At 42.6% G+C, this 17815-nt stretch overlaps 1 long non-coding RNA gene across 1 annotated transcript in view; it reads right to left on the bottom strand.

Annotated features, from left to right (window-relative positions):
• Window positions 1–394: 394 nt before the first annotated feature.
• The window catches only part of LOC145507451 (uncharacterized), a 79291-nt gene continuing 61870 nt past the window's right edge, over window positions 395–17815 (bottom strand). The window contains exons 7-9 of the long non-coding RNA XR_014054872.1: window positions 16243–16393; window positions 10546–10717; window positions 395–676 (exon numbers count right to left, since the gene is read on the bottom strand). This is a non-coding gene — a long non-coding RNA (uncharacterized LOC145507451). The remainder of the gene's footprint in view (window positions 677–10545; window positions 10718–16242; window positions 16394–17815) is intronic.

Raw genomic sequence — 17815 nt, 5'->3', positions numbered from 1 at the left:
CCTGCATTGCAGGCAGATTCTTTACTGTCTGAGAGTCACTGGAGATCTCATCAAAATGCAGTCCCCAAAGCCCCAGTAGATGTACACTATCAGACCCCAGAGGTGGGGCTGGAGATGAGCAAATATATGGTCACCAAGGAGGTGGTGATGGCATGCTCAGCAGCAGCCGCCAGCGTTCTACAGTGAACAAGGCTTAACCTCACTTCTGTCAAAGAACCTGCAACTCAAAAGTAGTGAGCTCTGAGGAGAGTCTCCATCTGCTGCAGGCTATTTTTGGAACTCTATGACTCTCCGTTAATTTGTTTAATCATTAATGTGGCATTTTATAAAACTGGCATGGTTCCTTTTCTCTCCGATTATGAAACATTGCTATTCCCCATGCATCCCTTCATTCTTTGCTGAGCCAATTAACATAATTTATTCAATGTGGATCTAGATGGCATCGGAATGCATCACGTCGGTACACATGCTGTGTTTTAAAATAAAATTTGCTTCAGCTTCAAGTAATGAGAAGCAACACTGTGATACCTGGAGACTAGTCATTTAACCAGAAGTGGTGTTCTCACGTCACATGTTGGTTTTCTCACTTTCTAAATAACAGCCGTGGTAACAGAGCCGTGTTGTTCTAGACAAGATGAAGCTGAAGTTATAAAGCAGTACCTCCAAACTGACGTATCTGTGGTAACAAGTGGAGAGAATTTGTTAAAAGATTCAACAGTGTTTTGGATGAAAATAAAGAAAATATTGGGTCAAGATGACATAGACCAAAATAGGAAACCATGCATTTCCAAGTAAGGTGAAGCATGATCCCGGAGAAGGAGACAGGAAAAGGAAGTCAAGAATTCAGATTTGCAGTCCAGTTCTAAAAGAAGTGTAAGTTAACCTTATCACATTTTACCATGTATAAAAACCAGAAGAGGGAGGGTTAAAGGAAGGAATGTTTGTGCCATTGTGTAGCTTAAGGCTCTCAGAGTAGTCAGCATTGAATTTCAGTTTCATTTATAATTAAAAAAAAAAATAAGCTGCTCTGACAAGGGTAGTACTTATTTTGGGAAATTACTGAGAGTGATCCTTCATTAAAATCATGTACTGTGTATATTGACAATCTTCCAGAAATGTGCTGACAATTGCTGACACCCAGACCTTCACTACTTCGCTGTGGTCTGTGCACCACCAGCCCTGACATCACCTGGGGACAGGAAGGGATGCAGAAGCCCTGGTCCTCCCTGCAGATGCACTGGACCAGAAGTCACATGTAACAAGGTTTCCAGGTAGATTCCATGCACATGAGAGCTGAGAAGCTCTGCCCTGGGCTACTGGGTGGTGAGGGATTAAGGAGTATTTTGTTGGCTTATAGATAATTGGAAGTATTCCTGAGAATAAAATAAAATATATACGTATGCATATATATAATAGAACATAATGTAATATAGTATAACATAACATAGCACAACATTACATAGATATTCTACCAATTTCTAATTTGATCAAGCATTCAACTTTGATAAAGCAAATGGACAACCCTCAGAAAACGGCAGCAAAATTTTTACATCTCTCTGAATTCCACATATAAACAGACATCTGGAAAGCAGAACTGAAGTGGATAGACAACATTTACAGCAAAGCTAGGTGACAAGGTGTTCCAGTGATCTCCCATGCTGATGGGGACGTATTACCAACAGTTATAAGTATTACCAGTGTCCATGAGAGTGAAGGAACGGGGTGTCTAATGGACCTTTGCTAAGAAGAACCCACTGACTAGCCAGTGATGTTCGCTGGAAAGCGTGGCGGGGCAATTTGAGAAGAGTAGATTGAACTAGAATCTTTCCCCTCTCCAGTGGCTCAGTGGGTAAAGAATCAGCCTGCAACGCAGGAGACACAAGAGATGCAGGTTCGATCTCTGGGTCAGGAAGATCCCCTGGAGGAGGAAAATGGCAATCCACCCCAGTATTCTTGCCTGGAGAATCCCATGGACAGAGGAACCTGGCGCGCTACAGCCCATGGGGATGCAAAGAGTCGGATAGGACTGAGCGACTAAGCACGCATCCCCTGCTGTAATAGTGGAGAAATGCCTGAGCCCTCGAGGGGGTCTGATGCGATGATCAGCCTGGTTTCTGTGAGTGCTGGAAACGCAGTAGTCAGAGCCCCCTTTCCGTACAGGACCCCCACTGAGGAGGAACTGACAGTGCAGAATCGACACGAGCAAGACAAGGACACGGGGATGGAGGGGAACGATCATTAAGATAAAAATAGGAGAGGGGAACAAAAGCAGACCAATCTCAGAAAGCTCGCTCTCTCTCTCTCTTTTGTATGTATATCTATACACACCCACAATATGATAAAAATCCTTAAAATTCAGGATAAGCAAAATTCACACAGAGTTCAGGAGCAGAAAAGCATAAGGTAAAATTCCATGCAAAGTTACTGTAAGAAAATGAAGAATTTAAGAAGCAGAATAACGTCCTTGTATATGAAAAAATATGCTCAACATAAACAGGTCAAAACTGTAACATACTTTTTAAAAATGAACTCAGAGATATTAAGAAAATGACACAAGATATAAATGAGAAAAATTCAGAAAGAAGCATGTGTTAAGTCACTTCAGTTGTGTCCAACTTTTTGCGACCCCATGGGCTGTAGCTGTCCCAGGCTTCTCTGTCCATGGGATTCTCCAGGCAAGAATACTAGTGTGGGTTGCCATGCCCTCCTCCAGGGGATCTTCCTGACCCAGGGATCGAAGCTGTGTCTCCTGCATTGGCAGGCTGGTTCTTCACCACTAGTGCCATCTGGGAAGCCCCAGAATGAGGTGACATAACTTTAAAAAAATTAGAAATAAGAAGGAAAATCATTTTATTTTGAAGACGAAACTGGAAAGAAATCAAGAGCAAATAAATACAACCAGCAGTGCCTTCAGAGAAATGGGAAATGAAAAATATTTTCAATCACAATGAAATGAAGAGGGAGATAGAAAATATTGGAGAGAAAGTGGCCAATACTAAAGACAGGAGAAGAGGAGCTAGACTAGAAGTTTGCAGAGAAGATGGCCAACACTTACTAAAAGTATCAATAATTCCACTTCAAGAAAGATTTCTTGAAATTAAAAAAATATATTCTTGAAGTAATGTGTTAGAAAAACTCTGTAGGCTGAGACTATCAATACGGAACAATCCACACCAAGACCTGTTACTAAATGATTGGATTTTAAAGAAAGAAAAGAAGAAACTGTCCAGGCAATCAGGCAAAGGGAGGAGTTCACAGAGAGGGAAAGAAAATTCCGTGTTTATTAGAATTTTCTTCTTAATTGGGTTGCACTCAAAGAAAAGGGGGTGATGTATTTAATATACTCAAGGAAAGCAAATAGGCTGTCAAGTATAAAGGCCAGAGGCAAGTGTTATGAAAAGGGTTGATGGCTCTCACGAGCCCTTTCCAAAAAGGCCACTAAGGAATGACTTTCAAAGGACCAGAGTCATTGTCATAAGACTGGCAGTGAGCATGGATTATCTCCATGCTTCTGGGACTAAGGTTGAGTGAAGGTTAAAAGGGAGAACATACGGGCTTTCCTGTGGCTCAGTGGGTAAAGAATCCGCCTGCAGTGCATGAGACCCAGGTTCCACTCCTGGGTCAGGAAGATCCCCTGGAGAAGGAAATGGCAACCCACTCTAGTATTCTTGCCTGGGAAATCCATGGACAGAAGAGCCTGCTGGGCTAGAGTTAATGGGGTCACAAGAGTCAGACATGACTTAGCGACTAAACCACCACCGTGGTGTGTGGGTATCAGTGGTCTGATAACTAAGACCCAGCACAGCCACTGAAAAGTGGTGGGAGGTGGGGAGGTATATTTTGTTGTCTCACCCTTTACTGCTGGTGATGCTCGTGGTAGAGTTCTGAGAAGTGTATATAAGGATAGAGCCTGGGGGCAATTATGGGATAGTCTATGATCCCCTGTGCTTTTGAGACTGTGGATTCTTAATTTTAAAATTTTATTTATTTATTTTCTTTTTGGCTGCACTGGGTCTTCTTTGCTTTGCGTGGGCTTTCTCTAGTTGTGGTGCGGGGCTTCTCTCGTTGTGGAACACGGGCTCTTGGTGCTTGAGCTCAGTAGTTGTGGCACCTGGGCTTCGTTGCTCCTCAGTATGTGGGATCTTCCAGGACCCGGTATCAAACCCATGTCTCGTGCATTGGCAAGTGTATTCTTACCTACTGAGGCACTAGGGAAGGCCCCAGACTATGGATTCTTGATATAGGAAACAGGATATAAGGGTGTAATATAAAAGAGATTAAGTTAAACCTTTTAGTCCTGATTTTGAATTTAAAATATTAGTATGGCAACTTCTTTGGTGGTCCAGGGGTTAGGACTCCATGCTCCCTCTGCGGGGGCATAGGTTCGATCCCTGGTTGGGGAATTAAGGTCCTGCATGCTACAGGCTGTGGCCAAAAATAAAAATTGATGCAAAAAATCCATCACAAACAACAACAAAATAAATAAAATATCAGTATGGGCTCAAGAGGCACAGGTATGCATGTGCACGGGCGCACGCACACACACACACACACACACACACACACACACACACACACTCTCCAGACTGAGAAACTATAGATCTAAAAGCCTGAATTATTCTTCAGATACACTGTAAGCAAGAGAAAGATTGGCAGGGAAAACTGTTAATGAAAAGACTTAACAAGTTTTAAAAAAATAGGTAAAGCTAAACCTGTAGTGGAAAACCTGGCTTAAAACACAACATTCAAAAAACGAACATCCAGTCCCATCACTTCATGGCAAATAGATGGGGAAATCAACGGAAACAGTGACAAACTTTATTTTCTTGGACTGCAAAATCACTGTGGCTGGTGACTGCAGCCATGAAATTAAAAGATGCTTGCTCCTTGGAAGATAAGCTATGACAAACCTAGACAGCGTATTGAAAAGTAGAGCCATCACTTTGCCCATAAAGGTCCATCTAGTCAAATCTATGGTTTTTCTAGTAGTCATATGGATGTGAGAGCTGGACAATAAAAAAGGCTGAGCCAAAAAAGGCCGAAGAACTGATGCCTTTGAAGTGTGGTGCTGGAGAAGACTCTTGAGAGTCCCTTGGACTGCAAGGAGGTCAAACAAGTCCATCCTAAAGGAAATCAGTCCTGAATATTCATTGGAAGGACTGATGCTGAAGCTGAAGCTCCAACACTTTGGCCACCTGATGCAAAGAACTGACTCACTGGAAAAGAGCCTGATGCTGGGAAAGATTGAGGACAGGAGGAGAAGGGGGCAACAGAGGATGAGATGGTTGGATGGCATCATGGACCAAATGGATATGAGTTTGAGCAAACTCTGGGAAACGGTGAAGGACAGGGAAGCCTGGTGTGCTGCAGTCCATGGGGTCGCAAAGAGTTGGACATGACTTAGCAACTGAACAACAGCAAAACTGTAGTGACTGAACCACACACATCTGGATGGTAAAATTATAAGAAAAAGCAAAGAAGTTTTCACGACCGAAGCCAGGGTAGCTGTCATTTTGGCGGGAGCACTGGGATGTGGGAGGATGCTGTGTGATCCAGGGGAGACTTGAGTGGGGGACACGGAGGCTACAAAGTTCTATGTCTTGACCTGCTGGCGATTACAAGGTTCATCAAAAAATCATTCACTACATCACACATTGGTTTTGTGGGACTTCCTGCATCCTGTGTTTTATTCTCCAGTGGGAGGTAAAAAGTGAGTACAAACAATGAATGTTCCCTGAATGGTTAATCCTATTAACACTCATGCAAGGGTGAAGTGGTAAATAATCCACCTGCCAATGTTCAATCCCTGGGGTCAGGAAGATCCCTGGGGAAGAAAATGGCAACCCGGTCCATTATTCTTGTCTAGGAAATCCCATGGACAGAGGAGCCTGGAGGGCTACAGTCCGTGGGGTCACAAAGAGTCAGACACGACTGAGTGACTGAGCATATCTGAAGTGTTGGCCAAAAAGTTCGTTCGGATTTTTCGTACGATGTTACGGAAAAATCCAAACGAACTTTTTAGCCCATATTTCAAGGCAGGGGCACAGCATGGTACAAACAGTTCTGGTAAGATAAGCCCTGACACCTTATCTCCATTCTGCCAGAGTCTTTGCTCTTTGGATGACCTTGGGCCTCTCAAAACAGCAGTTCTATTGCAAGTGAAGTGTGTCCAGCCACACTAATGCATAATTTACCGGAACCCAGAGAGGCTCCATGAGAAAATGAATGCGCAGGTTCTCTATAAACTGCAAACCATGCTGCAAACGCTTGTCCTCATTACTGCCCTAAGATCCAGAACAGCACGTCCGCACAGCAGTTATGTTTCTGGCACTTTGCTCTGGCTGGTACCGTCCCCTCCCCCAGCACTCTCATGAATATCTGACATATGGGACATGTATATTACCACTCTCAGAAAAGGCCGGCTGGACAGATATTTAATCATGAGGCTCTCTGCCTTCATATAAGCTTTAAGGGAGTGGAAGTTCAAGAAAACTAACATTCCCTGGCCTGCCGCCACTCCTATCTATAAATCACCAAATATTTATCAACTTTCTTCTTGGTCCCAGGCCCCGATCAAGTACTTGAGTCCATCAGTGGGGGAAAAAAATCTCTTTGGTATCGAGGAGCCTATATTTTAGCAAAAGCAGAAAGACAAACCATTAACTACATAAAGTATATAGAATATTTGAAGATGGTTAGGATTATGTTGTTGCTCAGTTGCTAAGTCATGTCTGAATCTGTGACTCCATGAACTGCAGCACATCAGGCTTCCCTATCTTTCACTATCTCCCAGAGTTTGTGCAAACTCATGTTCACTGAGTCAGTGATGCTATCTAACCATCTCACTCTCTGTTGCCCCCTTCTTCTCCTGTCTTCAATCTTTCACAACATCAGGGTCTTTTCCAATGAGTCAGCTCTTTGCATCAGGTGGCCAAAGTATTGGAGCTTGCAGAAGAGAGGAAAAGTAGATTAGAGCTAAGTGAAGTGAAGTGAAGTTGCTCACTCATGTCCGACTCTTTGCAACCCCATGGACTTAGCCCACCAGGCTCCTCTGTCCATGGAATTTTTCAGGCAAGAGTACTGGAGTGGGTTGCCATTTCCTTCTCTAGGGGATCTTCCTAACCCAGTGATCAGACCTGGGTCTCCTACATTGCAGGCAGACGCTTTACCATCTGAGTCACCAAAAGGATTAGGAAAGCAAGGTTGGGGGCTGCAGTTTTGTTCTGGGTGGGCAGGTTAGCCTGACTGAGCGATGACATTTGAGAAGAGACATGAAGAAGGTGAGGGCCTAAGCCATGTGGATATCTTGGGGGAAGTGTATTCCAGGCAGAGAAAACAATCAGTACTAAAGTCCTGTGGCCAGCACATGCCTGGCTTGTCCAAGAGACAGCAGGGAGGCCAGTGTGGATGGAGTGAAGGGAGTGTGGGGGAGCAGAAGGAGAAGGGGCCCACGAGAAGGGAGTCAGCATGGCAAGAGCTTGCGAGGGTGCTGAAAAGACTTAAGGGCTTGACTTTTCTCTAAGGAAGATGGGGAGTCATGCAGGGTGATGAGCAGAGGAGAGATTTAGGTTTTTAAAGGGTCTGTCTGGATGCTGTGATGAGAGTATTCTAGGGGGCCAGGGAAGAAGCAGGGGCACAGCTTGTGGGCAAAAGATGAAGATGAGTGGATTAGGATGGGCGTCACTGAGGGGGGGACAGGGTTGTCTGGGGCTCCCCCTCAAGCCCTGAACACAAGTAAAGGCATCTCAGGGCCACTGGGAGCAGGGATCCAGAAAGGGGTGAGCAAAATTAGGGTTTACAAATACACACACACACACACACACACACACACACACACACACACACACACTTTGGAATGAAGCTTTAGGAAAGCAGAGATTGATTTTATTTTACTCTAGAACACACAGCAGAGTACATAGTACATGCTCAAGAAATGTTTGTGGAATGATGGGTAGAGTAAATGAAAATCTTGCCCAGTTTTCAAAGCAACAAGAACAAGTAAAGATATCTGGTGACCCTGGGTCTTGCCTTCCTGGCGAGGCTGTGGTTTTTTTCTCCCTTGGGCTGTGGTCTTCTTGGCCCATCACTCAGAAGCAGCAGTCATGGTTTCCCCTCCGGTTCTGATGTGCATAGGAGATCCTCTTCTCAATCCGGCATTTCTGGGTGCGACTGGCTCCCTGAGTCATCCCCTCAAAGCGACAGAAGCTCCTTTTCTTTGGGCAGCTTTGCCTTTCCATTCAGCATCTCCCTTCTTTCTTGCTTTCTGCATTTCCGTTTTGTAATCAGAAGGATGGAGCCGGTGGTCTTTGGAAGCCTTTTGCTTGGTTAGTTTGCTGATTCTGAACTTCACGTGAACATGTGTGAACACACCCATGATAAATTCCTGTGCTATCCTGCACCTCTAATTGTTACAAGCCCCAGCAAGATGGTTAGCTAATTAGAGAAGATCTTAATTATAGCTGCAGACAGTATGATTGTACCGTAATCCCTCCCCAGCCATAAACCCTTTCAATGGTAAAGGCTAATATTAGTGGATTCACTTGGGTTTTTACATCAAGCTCATGATAAATCCTGCTGTTGTTTTTCAGTCGCTAACTTGTGTCTGACTCTTTGCCACCCCATGGACTGCAGCACACCAGGCTACTTTGTCCTCTGTTGTCTCCCAGAATTTGCTCAAATTCATGTCCACTGAGTTGGTGATGTTACCTAACCATCTCATCCTCTGTTGCCCCCTTCTCCTCCTCTGCCCTCAATCTTTCCCAGCATCAGAGCCTTTTCCAGTGAGTCAGCTCTTCACATCAGGTGGCCAAAGTATTGGAGCTTCAGCTTCAGCAACAGTCCTTCCAATGAATATTCAGGACTGATATCCTTTAGGATGGACTGGTTTGATCTCCTTATAGCCCAAGGGACTCTCAAGAGTCTTCTTCAGCACCACAGCTTGAAAGCATCAATTCTTTGGTCTTCAGCCTTCTTTATGGCCCAACTCTCACATCCATACATGACTACTGGAAAAGCCATTGCTTTGACTATATGGACCTTTGTCGGCAAAGTAATGTCTCTGCTTTTTAATATGCTGTCCTGAGCCAATATCTAAATGGGCCACCATGAGACTACTATGAAACATTTTACATTTGCCTATCTTTCGTTACACATTTTTCGACATGCTCGTTAAGTCTCAGAAGAATACATCATCTTCTTTTTGAGATGCGCATTACAATTTCGTGCTTTTGCTTCACTTTTTTACTTTCATTGCCTGCCAATTTAGTCATGTAAAATTTTAAAAATTATACATTTACTCAAGTTTGGATAAAGATGAATTATGATTTCTATACTCATGCCTCAAATTAGGGGGTGGCAAAAATTTCTCAAAGTTGTCAGGATTAGGGTTTTTAAATGAAAATAGTCTTTAGAAACTAAGTTTACTGACTGTTGAAGAAGGTATGAGATTTTAATTTTTTTTTTATTTTTTTTAAAATCTCAAAGACGAGAAAGATGTTGTGTAAAGAGGATGTCTCCCTTTCAGCCCAGCATCTTTTCCCAGATTTCTGTACAATTTCCAGAGATAGATTAAATGTACACAAGCAAGTGTGTGAAAGTACCTGACACTCGGCGGTGGGTCTGCCCAAGGGGAGAGCAGCAGCGTTTCTAGGCACTTTGTTGTTTTTGTGGTGTTTAGTCTCTAAGTCATGTCCGACTCTTCTGTCACCCCATGGACTGTTCCTCTGTCCATGGGATTTTTCCGGCAAGAATACTGGAGCAGGTTGTCATTTCCTCCTCCAGGGGGTCTTCCCATTTCAGGGATTGAACCCGTGTCTCCTGCATTGGCAGGCAGATCCTTTATTGTTGAGCCACTTGGGAAGCCCTGCTGGGTACTTATTTGATGTCAAATGAAGGCACGAATCATAATTCATAAAATAAAGAGAGGAAAACCCAAGATGACACAAGGCCAGTTGTATGAGCAGCATCTGAAGGTACATTGATACTCATTTTATTCTGATGCTATTTTAAAAAATGTTTGTCTTAATGATCATTTATAAAATAGCACAACAGTCTGGATGAAAACACGAGTACCGCAGACATTTTTTCTTCCCCAAATGATTGGGGGAAAATAAAATATGTTCCAATAGAAAAAAAAATATGTATGTTATATATACATATATTATATATGCATGCATATTATACACATATATATGTATATATGAAAGTGTTAGTTGCTCATTCTGGACCCAGGGATTGAACTTGGGTTTTCTGCATTGCAGGAAGATTCTTTACCGTCTGAGCCACCAGGGAAGCCCCATATGTATGTGTATATATACATATGACTGAATCACTTTGCTCTATACCTGAAACTAATCCAATATTGTACATCAACACTGCTTCAATAAAAAAGTATCCAAATAACTAAATAAGACTAAAAACAAGTATAATTTACTGAGTGCTTAATAGTTATCAGCACTCTATCTGTATTGCTGTATTTGAGCCCACAGCTAACCTTCTAAGGCCAACTGTGTATAATTAACCCTATTTTCTAGATGAGGAACTGACCTGATTCAGAGAGGGACCATGATCACAGGTTTCTCAGCTGAGGATCAGGTGACCAGCCTGGGAGCGCTGGGCTCCTTCTCCACCATGCTGTACTGCCCAGGAAGTGGTAGAAATTCTCTTCTGATGAAGCATATCCAAGGTTTTGGAGTTCATACTGCACGAGGCTACTTTCCTTTAAAGCAAGAAGACTCATTTAGTTTGAGACCTATAGCTGAGGAAAGAATAGTAGAGGCACTTTGCAAAGTGAGAGGCCAGGGTGCTTTTACTGTGAAAGATTATTTCCATCACTCCTAAGTTCTTCACTTTCTCTTCTCACTTATTTCCGTATCAGCATGTGCCAAAACCAGTCTTGGGTTATTTGGAAAGTAAAATTGAATACCTAACTCTCCAATGAGCATATTCATTGACCTTGGGGAGGGAGCTCATTGTAAGAATGAAATGGAGGTAGAAGAGAACTTCAAGGTGATGGATAGAATGGCCAGGAGAGTGTGTCCCTCTCACTTGGCAGTGGCTGTAGACACGATGGGTGAGCATCCCTTAATACCTCAGGATGCTTCCTCTGGGCAAGAACACTCTCCTGCATAAACGATTCAGTGATCCAAGTCAGAAAATTGACATCTGTACATTTGCATCATCACACTCTCCAGATCCCGACTAATGGCCCCAACAAAGTCCTTCATGGGTCAGAAACCAATCCAGGGTCACACATTGCCTTGGGTTGTCATGCCTCTTCAGTTTCTCCATTCCAGTCCATCTTTTCCTGATCTTCACATTCTTAAAGCCCAGGCTTCTTATTTGCACAATTCTCTCAATTTATGTTTGTTTTCTGTTACCTTGTGATTTGATTTGGGTGATGCGTTTTGGGCAGAAATCTCACAGAAGTGATGCTGTGTCCTTCTCAGTGCCTCCAATCAGGAGGCACGTGTTGGCGGTTTGTACCATTACTGCGGATGTTAACATTCCTTACTGCCCGATTAAGCTGATGTCTGTCAGGTTTCTCTGCTGAATAGTTAATAAATTGCTGTTGTCATGTCCCTCTCTTTTTTGACCCCATGGACTGTAGCCCACCATGTTCCTCTGTCCATGGGATTTCCCTGGCAAGAATACCGGAGTGGGTCACCATTTCCTACTCCCGGGGATCATCCTGATCCGAGGATTGAACCACTGTCTCCTGCATTAGCAGGCAGATTCTTTACCACTGAGCCACTGGGGAAGCCCCTAGTTAATAAATATGTATGATGAATGTGTTGATTAATAAGTAACCAATAAATATTCTGTGGAAGATACGTTGAAACTATATAAATGTCTTATTCCTCATCAGACTGTATTTCTCCAGATTTAGCATCTGTTGACACTTTTTGCCTGAATCAACTATTATTATCTTGGTTACCAGCGATTTTTTAATTCTATGATTTCTTTTGGATTTTTTAGTTGGCATTTGACTGTAAGAGAGAGCTTCTCTTTCTCTTTTACTAATGAAGTGATTAAACACTAAATAATGTAATAGATTTCTCTTTTACTCAAAGAGTCTGAATTCATTACTATTTTTTTTTTTTTTACTTTTGCTCACATTGTTTCCCATTTGGCTGGTGGATATCCCTTCAAAGTGGCTTTTTTTTTTTTTTTTTGACATGAACACATCACTCCTTAAGCACTTCCATGGTTTTGGCACAATAAGGTATTTCATACTGAACATTTCCCCAGCCATGGTCCTGGAATTAACACTTTTCAATTGTCTTTCAGTTAATTACTGGATGTGCTGTGCTTAGTCGCTCAGTTGTGTCCAACTCCTTGAGAACCCATGGACTGTAGCCCGCCAGGCTTCCCTGTCCTTTGCTATCTCCTGGAGCTTGCTCAAATCATCCAGTTGATGATGCCATCCAACCGTCTCATCCTCTGTCACCTCTTTCTCTTCCTGCCCTCAATCCATCTGTTATCAATTATACATTCTAGTTTATTGTTTAATATTTTCTTGGAACATCTTTTTTTTTTTTTAGCGTTTTACTTTCACTCTTTTGGTAGCCATATAATTTAGGGTGTCTCTTCCCTGGTGGCTCAGTGGTAAAGAATCACCTGCCAATGCAGGGGCTGTGGGTTCAATCCCTGGGTTGGGAGGAAGGAATTGGCAACCCACTCTGGTATTCTTGTCTGGGAAATCCCATGTACAGAGGAGCCTGGTGGGCTACAGTCCATGGGTTCACAAAAGAGTCAGGCATGACTTTGTAACAAAACAACAACTTAGAAAAAGAGGTAGCTGGCTTAAAAGAATCTGATCTAAAAATATAATTAGGCATTTTCTTTAAATCTGATGTATCCAACTCTCTTCTCAGATTTTAGCAACTGATATAACTGGATTTACTTCCCAGGTAGCACTAGTGATAAAGAAATAAAAGCCAAGTGCCTTCAAAAGGATGACAAATTGGGGTGACCATTGATTTCCCAATAGAAATAATAATAAAAAAAATAGCTAGAAGGCAGTAGAATGATATCTTCAATAAACTGAGAAAAGTAACAGTGAATAAAATGTTATATCCTGTGAAAAGAAAAAGACAGCTTTCAAGAAGGAGGACAATAAAGGTCACTTTCAGGTAATGAAAAACTGGGAAAGTTTACTATCAACAAAACTTTACTAGGTGAAAAAATAACAAATGTACTTCAACCAGAGAGAAAGTAATTGCATACTGATGGTGTGAAATGAAAAAATCTATAAGCCAAGTTACTAACAAATATGTGGATGAATCTAAACGAAACTGATAAAAGAGTAATAATTTCTTAGGGGATTAAAAATTTTTCAAAGATAGAACTCAAATGCATAGTTTTTTGTTTGTGAGGGGACTAGCTAGAGTTGAGCTTTTCTAATGCCGTTAAGGGCTTCCCAGGTAGCATTAGTGATAAAGAACCCACCTGGCAATGCAGGTAGACGTAAGAGATGCTGGTTCCATCCCTGGGTCAGGAAGATCCCCTAGAGTTTAACGGTAGGAAAACTTGTTATTGCAAAATTTACAAGACTAGAGAAAAGTGCCATGAGGAGTATCAGCTTTTTGCCTGAAGGAAAGAAAAATGTTATGCTCATTTCCTAGTCATATAGATGTAAGTCAAATTTGTGAATTTATTCATCTCTTTTCTATCCACATTCATAAACTACTGATTTTACCCACTATGTCAGATGATTCAGTGGCTGAAGCCTTTACAGGTCTGACTCAGCTGGTTGAGAATTCTGCCTTCTCTGGGTCACGTTGCTTTGTTTCCTTTTGTGTTTTGCGATGTTTGAAAGTGAGCTCCTTCCTTGGAACTTTATTTTTAGGAGTCGCTTGAGACCTGGCAGATGGTGAATGAAATGGAACAGATTTGCGCATGCTTCTGCAGATGCTGAAGAGGGCTACCAACTTTAAGTCACTTTAATCTCACTTCTCAGCTTAAGAGTTTTCAGACCATCCAGGTGGTGCAGTTTGGACTGATCTGCCAGTTTCCTTCTGTAATGGACATACATCACGCAAAACTCCAAAACTTTCCCCTACTCCTCGTTTTCCAGGAGGTAGCAGCCATGTTTTTTTGTGTCCAAACTACACTAAGTGTTTTACACAGCTTGTCTCATGTAATCTTCACCAATAGTTCTACAAAATAGGTACTATCATATACTATGACCTTGATCATGATCTACTACCATCATTATTGCTACTATTTTATTGATAAGGAAATTTTTGTTCTTAAAGGAGGAAGAATAAATTGCTTATGGGTAGGCGTTTAAACCAGGAGTAGAACCCTGGCAATCTAACTCCAAGAGAGAGGGCCTGCATTCTTAATTTATATGTGGTTCCTATTTGGTCAGCCTTCCACCTTCCTAAGCCTCCATTCCTTCCTGTCCATCCTCTGTTTTCTGAATGAGCTTCCCACCTACCCTCCTAAATCTCTGTTTTCCTCAGTGAGCCATTTATCCAGCCCCTTTTAGGTAAAAGCCAGTTCTGGTCACCCTTGATTGTAGAACTAGGAAGGGGCATGGTGGTCTTCCTCTCCTGATAATTCTTTTTTTTTTTTAATTTCTTTATTTGTTTTCGGCTTTGCTGGGTGTTTTTTGCTGCACAGGCTTTTCTCTAGTTGCAGCAAGTTGGGGTTACTCTCTAGTCGTGGTATGCAGGCTTCTCATTGCTGTGGTTTCTCTTGTTGTGGAGCACAGGCCCTAGGGCGTGCAGACTTCAGTAGCTGTGGCTCCCAGGTTCTAAAGCACAGGCTCAATAGATGTGGCACATAGCCTTAGTTGCTATGTGGGGTCTTTCTGGATCAGGTACCATGGCTCCTGCATGGGCAGGTGGATTCTTAACCACTAGACCACCGGGGAAGCTCTCTCCTGACCATTCTTGTCCACACACTCTTATATTAGTCAACAGCTCCTGCTCAAGTCTGCACATACTCGGTTCTCTTACCTCTCCCCACTCCTTGGGGTAACCTCTAAAACCTCAGTCTGCCCCTTATTCTGCTGAGATAATTTAACATCAGTTTTACAGTGCGTGCGTGCTCACTTGCTCAGTCGAGCCCAACCCTTTGCAACTCTATGGTCTGTAGGGTCCTCTGTAGGGTCTTCCAGGCTCCTCTGTCCTTGGAATTTTCCAGGCAACAATACTGGAGTGGGTTGCCATTTCCTTCTCCAGGGGATCTTCCCCACCCAGGGGTCAAACCTGCACCTCTTATGTCTCCTGCACTGGCAGGCGGATTCCTTATCACTAGCACTATGCAGTGTCTCTACACAGTGGAAATTCCTATTATTAAACTGGGTGCATTTTCATTTTTATAATGCTTCCATATCTCAGCCATCTTCTTCATCTTCCTCTTCCTTTTAATTCTTCTCCTCCTTCTCCTATCTCTTCCTCTCCTCTTTCTCCTCCTCCTCCTCCTTCTTCTTCCTCCTCTTCCATACCTCTGAGGACCTTGTTTTCAATATTCACAATATCAAATTAAAACTCTTTGTCCTGAATTTAAGTCCATCACATTCGAGACCTCCATTTTCCTGTATCTTTCTATTTCAGGACAAACTCCAGTCGTAGCCTCTGTTGGGCAATCCATGAATATGCTTATATACTTTGCTTCCTTCTTATGATCAGATTGTATGATTGAGCTAATTCACCAGTCTCCATTATAGGTGAAGTCAGGTGTTAAACTCCCACCTGTACCTTAAGATCCTCTGATAAGAGGAGAGTCCTTGGGAAACCTCTTAGAACTCAGTTACGGGGCAACTTCCTGACTAATAAGTCCGCTAGAAAACCCCACTGACCATTCTTCAGATTCTACATTTTGCGCCATGACATATACTCCATGAGATTCCATCTTCACCAACCTTGTTGTTGACACTCATACATCGTTTCTCTCAGGATGTACAATATACAAAGAATAAATAACAGGACAGAACAAGAAAGAGAGTGAGGAACCTCAACGCTAAGAGTGACAGGCAAAGAGCAAAGCAGAATGGCAAAGAAACCAGATAATAACCCTAACTACCAGTTAGCAATGGCTAAGGATTTCATTCGCACTGTTCTCCCAAACAGAGACAGATTAAAAACCAAGGACCTGTTTGTATAAAACTATTAAATAGCCCTGGAATAAATTGGAAATATCATGCAGTTAACTCAGGATTGCAGATGCAACTCTTAACATAGGTATCAGAGATAAATAGATGTTATTCTTGCAGAAGTAAATGTCACCTACCTGGGGTAAACAAAACAGAACATGGCTAACATTTTCTCCTTGGCCTTTCCCTGACTTAGTTGAAATCTTCATGCAGTAAGAGATCTTGCTCTAACTTGAGCCCAATAATCAGAAATTTGCTTGAAGTGAGCTACAGTAGTCTCCAGAAAACCTGGAACCAAATAACAAGTGGCGTAGTCCTGTTTAGTAAGAATGAGCATTTGTGTTATTTTTGCATTGAGAACATAATATTTCTATTAAAAGATGAGGTCTGTTTAGGAACATTATAAAATAAACAGAAAAGAGAACCAGAACTATTAAAAATTGGGAAACAATCTGCCAACATAAAATATAGAAAGAATAAAAGGATTTCTGAGCCTACTTTGAACAAACTTTGTTACTGTAGAGCTTCCCGTGTGGCTCAGCTGGTAAAGAATCTGCCTGCAAAGCGGGAGACCTGGGTTCGATCCCTGGGTTGGGAAGATCCCCTAGAGGAGGGGATGGCTACCCGCTCCAGTATTCTGGCCTGGAGAATTCCATGGACTGTATAGTCCATGGGGATGCAAAGAGTCGGACATGACTGAGAGACTTTTACTTTCACTTGTTACTGTAGAGAATCATTTTTAGTCTCAGTAAGTATTACTAATGCAATCCAGTTATGAATGATGGGAAAACTGTCAGACACAAAATAATTTCAAATAGTTGAAATGCTATGCCATAGCCAGTGTGAACAAATACCTAATTTATAACATAAAGAGGTAAAAAATTTTTCATTATCAAAATTCAGCTTTTGTTTATTTCACCTAGCAGAGCTGCTATTTTTTTCACACAACTTCTGAATCAGCCAAACACATCCTCCCTGAAACCTGATGCTCTCCTGGTTAAGGGTTTGTAATGGTACTAGATGGATCTGAGGTTGTTGTCAGTCATGACACCATAATTCCCTCTGTGAGTGTCTTCCAGCAGGGGAACGTGGAGATCATTGCAATGGTCAGAGAAACTTGACCACCCCAAGCCTTCTGTGTGTGTGCTCAGTCATGTCCAACTCTTTGCGACCCTATGGACTATAACCTGCCAGGCTCCTCTGTCCATGGGATTTTCTAGGCAAGAGTACTGGAGTGGGTTGTCATTTCCCTCTCCAGGGGATCTTCCTGGCCCACTTCTGATCAAACCCATGTCTCCTGCATTGGCAGGTGTGTTCTTTACCACTGAGCCACCTGAGAATCTCCCTAAGCCTTCCGGCCTACACCAACACAGGACAATTGATTGAATGATTGGTCACGCGCAATGAATCAAATATCAATAAAACCCACCAGAACCATTTCATCACAAAGATCTGTTTGGATATTTGGGGATTCTTCAGTGGAGGAGATGGTGATGGTGTGGAAATGATGGTAATGGCTGGCATGGTGATGGTACCAGCGGTGGTACCAGTGGTAGTGGTGGTGATGATGGTGGTAGCAATGGTGATTGTGGTGGAAATGGTGGTAATGGCAGTGGTGGTGATGATACCAGTGGTGATAGTGGTGACAAGGTGGTGGTGATGATGGTAGTGATGATGGTGGTGATAGTGGTTATGGTTATGGTGGTGGTG

This window comes from Giraffa tippelskirchi, chromosome 5 (genome assembly GCF_054371585.1).
Source record: "Giraffa tippelskirchi isolate mGirTip1 chromosome 5, T2T-mGirTip1v1.2.pri, whole genome shotgun sequence".
Taxonomy (NCBI): domain Eukaryota; kingdom Metazoa; phylum Chordata; class Mammalia; order Artiodactyla; family Giraffidae; genus Giraffa; species Giraffa tippelskirchi.
This window is presented reverse-complemented; position numbering and strand designations above follow the sequence as displayed.